Source organism: Gossypium hirsutum, chromosome D06 (assembly GCF_007990345.1).
Source record: "Gossypium hirsutum isolate 1008001.06 chromosome D06, Gossypium_hirsutum_v2.1, whole genome shotgun sequence".
NCBI lineage: Eukaryota > Viridiplantae > Streptophyta > Magnoliopsida > Malvales > Malvaceae > Gossypium > Gossypium hirsutum.
Genome location: NC_053442.1, coordinates 20,164,617 through 20,171,527, shown reverse-complemented (window position 1 = coordinate 20,171,527; position 6,911 = coordinate 20,164,617). Strand labels below are relative to the sequence as shown.

The following is a 6,911-nucleotide window of genomic DNA, read 5'->3' as shown; positions in this document are numbered from 1 at the left end:
GAACTTCTATTATTTATTATTGCATTTTTGGTATTTAGCAGTTAAGTAGTAAAAGTTAAAAAAATAAGTGTTTTTAACACATTTGTGAGTGTTTGTGACCTATTAGGCCAACACGGGCCTTAGGTAGTTCTAATTTGTATAATTAAGTGTGTAGGATGATAAATTAAAACTTAGGGGTTTGATGTAACTAAGTCGTCTTCGACGCATATAAAAGCCGTCGTAGTTTAGGAGTAGGATTTAGATTAACTTTTCCTTTGTTTTTCATAAACTCTTTTTTCTTTTCTCTTAGATTTGGTTTTGATCCAAGATTCCTTTTATTCAATCAAAGTATTTCAGTTTCTTTTCCTTCGCAAGCGACGATTCCCATTTTTCCAATTGAGAGATTATCTAGTTCGTGCTTCAATCGACATCTATAAGATTATTTCTACAACTCTTTTCTCTTTAGGTTTAATTGTGTTTATTTACATATTTATTTCAATTGAGATTGAGATTATGAATAAATTAAGTGACTAAATCCCTTAAGAGAGATTAATGAATGGATAAGGATGTGATTAACAGAGGATTTAGGGTTTCCTGATAAGATTAGTTGGTATAGATTACACGTTCTTAAATGCTAGGCTTGACAACTCTAGGAAGTATTGAAGGTTAAATGAGGTCGGGAGATAAGTTTGCCAAGTAAATTTTAATCTATCTTGGTTGAGAAAGTGAGGTTGGGAGATAAGTGAATATCAATGATTCGATTATTCAATTAGAAGTCAGGAGGTAATAATTGGTTAGTTAATAGTTAGTCCACCCTAAAACCCTAATCCGAAGTTAATTACAACCCTTGAAACGAATTAATCTTCCTGATTGGTTTAACCTATTTAATTGTTTGTTTATTTTATTGTTTATTTACTTTAGTTATTTCTTTCCTAATATTCATCTCTTTTATGATCTATTGTAATATAGGATTTAATTACCACTATTTACTCTTAATATTTTAAAGAGACTTCAAATAGATTTAATCCATGCTCTCTTTTGTACGATCCTCAAAATACTTTTTTGTGTTCTGTTGTAACACATACTATATTACAGTTTGACCTGTATACTTGCGGACACCACTGATTTAATTTTATATAATTTTTGAGTGATATTTATACTTTAATACTATAAATGATAACACATTTACAGGTGGTCAGTAATTAAGGATCATTCATGATAATATGGTGGAATAACTTCGTGGCTAAATAAGTTTATATAATTAATAGACGAAAAACTAGAACTTAATTATAAATTATTTGAGCCCTAATTATATATATCCAATCTTAAGCCCAAGATTCTTACGAGGTTGATTGATAAAGAAATTAATTATAATTGGTTGACCAGAATGAATCCTATGTCTATTGCATCCCACATTAAAATATATTGAAAATGCCTTTAGACCCAATCTTAATTATGATGCCCCTCCTGTCCAAATTATGAAGTCGGTCTAAGTTTTGAGGAGTATCAAGAATGCCTTGTCTGAACCCAAATTATCGCAACACCCTATCAGGTTGATACCACTCAATTATTGCAAAGCATATAATCGAACCAATAGCATGCCATCTCTCTCACTGTGAATAGATGACATTCGTTACGTTGTTAATATCGAGTGTGTTGTAAGGCTTCTAGTTAAACTGCATACAAATTATCAACATATTATATTTTACATAATATTCGATACTTTGAAATAGAAAAGTATGGTACACCAAAGATGATATCATCTCCCTTTTTTTGCTTTAATCTCTATCTTCATTCTTAACAAGGCAGTATTTTTAGTCCCAATTCCAGTGTCGTGTATCTCGTGTCTCCATCTGTATAATATGTTCAAATAAAAATATTAGCCATTTAATTAAAAAATAAGTACATTATGATTGCAATAAAATAGAAAAAAGTATCTTTGACCTTGCCATTGGAGGATATCCAATAAAGGCTCTCGTAACTGGGGTAAGGAATGGTAGTTTATACCAAGCCCAGGATTGCAATAACGTTATATAACCCCCCATCTCACCTATCCCATCTAATACACCTCGACACATCTTCTAGTATAGGAAAACAAGGATAGTTGAACCCTAACTGTAGCCCTTACATTCCTCCACATTACCTATAAATGGGAGATATGCCACGTGAATCAAATTACAGGACTTTTCCGGCATCAACATTCCACCTATCAAGCAAAGAACATATGCTTTTCAAGCTACCTATTTCCTCTGGACTCGAATTTTGTTCACTATGAAATTATGTTCCAACCGTGTCATTTTTAAATAGAGATCTTTTATGTATTCACCCCCTGAAGCCATGCCCAATTACTCCTCAAAAATCTCATAATGTTGCGCTCGACAAAACCAGATCCAATCACAAGTTGACCATAGGTTGGGAGGCCAAGTTGTAGTGTCACGTCCTCTAATATTATCATGCATTCTCCATACTGAAAGTGGAACGTGTGTGTTTCAGGTCTCCAACGTTCAACCAACACTATAACCAATGCAGGATTCCTTTTCCAATGTCACATGAAAGTCACGTTTAAAAACTCCACATTAATAAGATATCCCACAATGGCAGGATGCAAGTCCTCGATACCCAAATTCCAATGCCGAATGATGTGCCTTTTTTCATCTACCTCTAATGGCCCCTATAACAAAATAGATATATTAGTTATTTCCAATTTTTTAAATAAAATAAAGAAAAAGATTAATTTAAAATTTTAAAAAATTAAATTTTTTGCATGCAAAAAAAAAATTAGAAGATTTTACTTATTGATCAACACGTGATGGAATATGTCTACCTTCACATATCTCAACAAACTTCCTGCACTGGCTATTGTTAGAGAATATATAATTTATCTCCAATTATTAACTATCATTTCAACTAACAATAAACTAAAATACAACAATAGAATAACATTAAATATATTTTAATATACTAAAATTTGACTAACAATAAACTATATATTTGTAAAAACACTTAACAAACAATATATATATTAATCTACGATTCCATAAACATAAATCTATAACCAAATTTATAGTTAAAATACAAATTTTTTAACTACTTAATAAAAAACCTTACTATAAATTTAAAACAAAGAAAAATACATAAAAATCATATTTAAACTAATAATAAAATATATATTTTTCAAAAAATTAAAAATAATATATATAAATACCAATATACCAATATGCTAATATTAAAACTAACAATAATATCAAAACTAATACTAATAACTAACATTAAAAATAAAATTTTCTTAAAGAATTTCTTTATACTTCCTAATAAAAACCATTAATAAACATAAAACAATAAAAAATTACAAAATGTACAAAATTTAAAGATATATTAACATTTAAAAAAAACAGATTTTCTACAAACAATTAATAAAATATACCAATATATTAATCTTCAATCAAACAATATAACTAATAATAAACTATAATGCATCAATATATCAATATTTTCCCTTTTATATAAAAAATAAACTCAAATTTTAAACAAATTTAAAAATGATAATTATTAATATATCAAGCTTTAAGAAAATAATATACTAAAATATAATAATCTAGTAAGATACTAACATTTAAAATAACAAAAAATATCAAATATAACAACAAACATTAAACTAATCTCTAAATTTTAGATTTATCAACTAAATAATTAAAAAAAACTTACTTGTTAGTGATGGATTTGTAGAGAATCTGTGACAAATATGTTATGTTGGAAAGGAATTGAGTGGAAAAAAATATGTTGGGAGAAAATAAGAGAAGAAAAAGATGTTGGAGAAATTGAGAGAAGAAAATTTTTTTGATAGAAAATAAGAGGAGTGGTTGTCCTATATTGTTGAGAACACTGACAGAAAACCAACTGTTGAAGAACCTATTTAAAAAATTCATTTTCTTTAGAAAAGAAGTTGTGTATCATAATTACAAATATACATGCTTTATAGGTCACTTGCTAACAACCTATTAACAAACTAACTATTTTAATAACAAGACTAACTACCCAACAAACTATCAACTAACTTCTTAACACTCCCCCTCAAGTTGAAGGGTGATATAAATCTTTAACCCCCAACTTGGACACCAAATACTCATGCTTCTTGATTCCAAGTGCTTTAGTTAGCAAATCCATAAGTTGTTCAATTGCCCTTATGTGTTGCATTTGAATAAACCCTTTTCGAATCTTGTATTGGACAAAATGAAAATCTATTTCTATATGCTTGGTGCGTTCATGAAATACAGGATTTGGTGTGATTTGAAGTGTTGCTCGACTATCTACAAATATTAAAGACATATCAAACCTATCAAGTAATATTTCTTTCAACAAACCATCTAACCAAACAATCTCTGCTACTACTGCTGCCATACTCATGTATTCAGCTTCTACTCATGAATGGGAAACAATACTTTGCTTCTTTGACTTTCATGAAATGAGGGAGCCTAAAAGCTTAGCACAAAAAATAGTAATTGACCTTCTAGACATAGGACATGAAGTCTAATTTGAATCACAAAATGCAACAAGTTATGTTTTATTAGATGCAATTAGCAAGATACGTTGACTTGAATTCTTTTTTTATATATTGAACCACCCAAAAATCAACCTCCAAATGGGATTTCCTTGGTTTGTGCATGAATTGACGTAAGTGTTGAACTGCAAATGATATGTTCAGTTGTGTATTGGTCAAATATAACAACCTGCCCAAAAGTCCCCGGTATACTGTAACATTAAGAAACAATTCATCACCATCAGCTCCCAGTTGTATAGACTCATCATATTCAATTGAAGTGGGATTTTGATTCTGTTAAAGAGGTTTACTTGCTGGTTTTGCTTCTCTTAACCTAACATCCTCTATAAAATCCAATGCATACTTCCTTTGACTCAACACAATACCTTTGCTTGATATTGCCACATTTATACCAAGAAAATATTTTAGCTCACCCAAATCTTTCATCTTAAAATTCTGATGCAGAAAATTTCTAAAGCCACTGATTATATCAACATCACTTTTTGTGGTTAGCAAGTAGTCAACATAAACAAGTAATATTACTACGTTACCTACTTGCCATTTTGAAAACAAGGAATATTCATATATGCTTTGTGTGTAAACTCCTTGTAACAATGCCTTAGTAAGCTTTAGATTCCACCGTCGAGAAGCTTACTTCAAACCATACAACTACTTGAGCAAACAACACACCTTGTGCTCCCTCTATTTGCAAAAACCTTCTGGAATGTCCATATAAACCTCATTATGCGGATCACCTTGTAAAAAGGCATTGTAAACATCCATTTGGAAAAAAGGCCATCCATTCATTGCAACTACACTAATTATGGTTTGAACAATAACATGTTTAACCATAAGAGAAAAAGTTTCCAGAAAATCAACTCTAGCTTGTTTGTTGTACCCTTTTCCTACCATTCGGGATTTTAATTCCCCAAAATAGAACCATCAGAATTATATTTGACTACTCGTTTGCAGCCAATAGGAACCACACCAGATGATAAAGAAGCTACCTCCCACGTACCATTTTACTCCAAAGATCGAATTCCTTATTTCATAGCATCGACCCACCTTGGATCCGAGATGGATTTATTATATGTTTAGGGTTTATATACGGTAGAAATACTTACTGCAAACAACTGAGTATGAATATGTAAATTTAAAGAGGAAGAAACATGAGAAATAGGATATGAACATGTATCAAGGTAAGTAGAAGATTGATTGGAATATACATACTTTATCATCCATGCAGGTTACTTGATAGACCATGTGGTGCATCTTAATAGGTTTGAGGTGGAAGATGTTGGTTGAACAGAAGTGGACAATGATTGTTCAGGTAAGAAACAAGACTAGCTAGGTGAAGTATTATCGACGAGTAAATTTGGTGATTTGGGAATTACAAGAATGGAAGGCATTGGCTCAAGATCAAGAAAAGTAGAGATATCGGTTGTAAGAAATAGTGGTGTAAATTTAAAAGGAAATACTTTTTCATGAAACACAACAGGTAGCCTTTTTGAACATTAGAATATCCTAGAGGAATAGCTTTTGGAGAAATTTCATCATGATAATGAGGTGTGGTAGCATAACAAAGACACCAAAACACTCTTTGATGAGAAATATCTGGTGGTTTAATGTATAAAATTTCAAAAGGATTCTTCCAATGCAAGAGAGGAGTGCGTAATCAATTAATAAAAAAACAGTCTGTCAATACACATTCACCCCAAAACTTACTAGGCCTATTGGATTAAAATTGATAGACCTAACGACTTCAAGAAAATTTCTATGTTTACGCTTAGCAAACCCATGTTGCTGGGGAGTGTGAGCACAAGAGCTTTAATGCATAATGCCTAACATACTAAAATATTCACTACACTCATTCTTGAAAGACCCATATCCATAATTACTACGAATGTATTTTATACTAGCTTAAAATTGGTTTTTTTATCATAGCAATGAATAACAAATACACCCATGTCATTCTAGGTAATCATCAACAATGGTTAAAAAAAACCGATGACCACTATGAGTAGAAACTCGATAGGGCCCCCACAAGTCTATATGGATAAGAGAAAAAACATCTACACGAGTTGTACTCATAGGAAAAGGTAGCCTAGTTTGTTTAGAAAGAGGACACATTGGATACTATTGTATGCTATCACTATTTGAAACTGTGCAGGGAAGGTTAAGAACCTTATTCAATCTTGAAATAGAAGCATGACCAAGTCTTGTATGCCAAAGAAAGATGGTTCAACATTTGTTGAAAGAGATGTAGTAGGTGTAGTTACAGCCACCTTAGTATGTAACACCCTTAACCCGTCTTCGTCGCTGGATTCAGGTTATGGAGTATTATAGTACAAATTGAAAAATTAACATCACATAGAATAATTAATTAATTTAAAAT

General features: G+C 31.0%; 1 long non-coding RNA gene across 1 annotated transcript; it reads right to left on the bottom strand.

Annotated features, from left to right (window-relative positions):
• Positions 1-1,633: 1,633 nt before the first annotated feature.
• On the bottom strand, positions 1,634-3,903 carry LOC121218507 (uncharacterized). Its single transcript, XR_005914790.1, has 3 exons — positions 3,685-3,903; positions 1,924-2,650; positions 1,634-1,832 (listed from the first exon to the last, which is right to left on the bottom strand). It is a non-coding gene; the product is annotated as an uncharacterized lncRNA (long non-coding RNA).
• Positions 3,904-6,911: the final 3,008 nt, after the last annotated feature.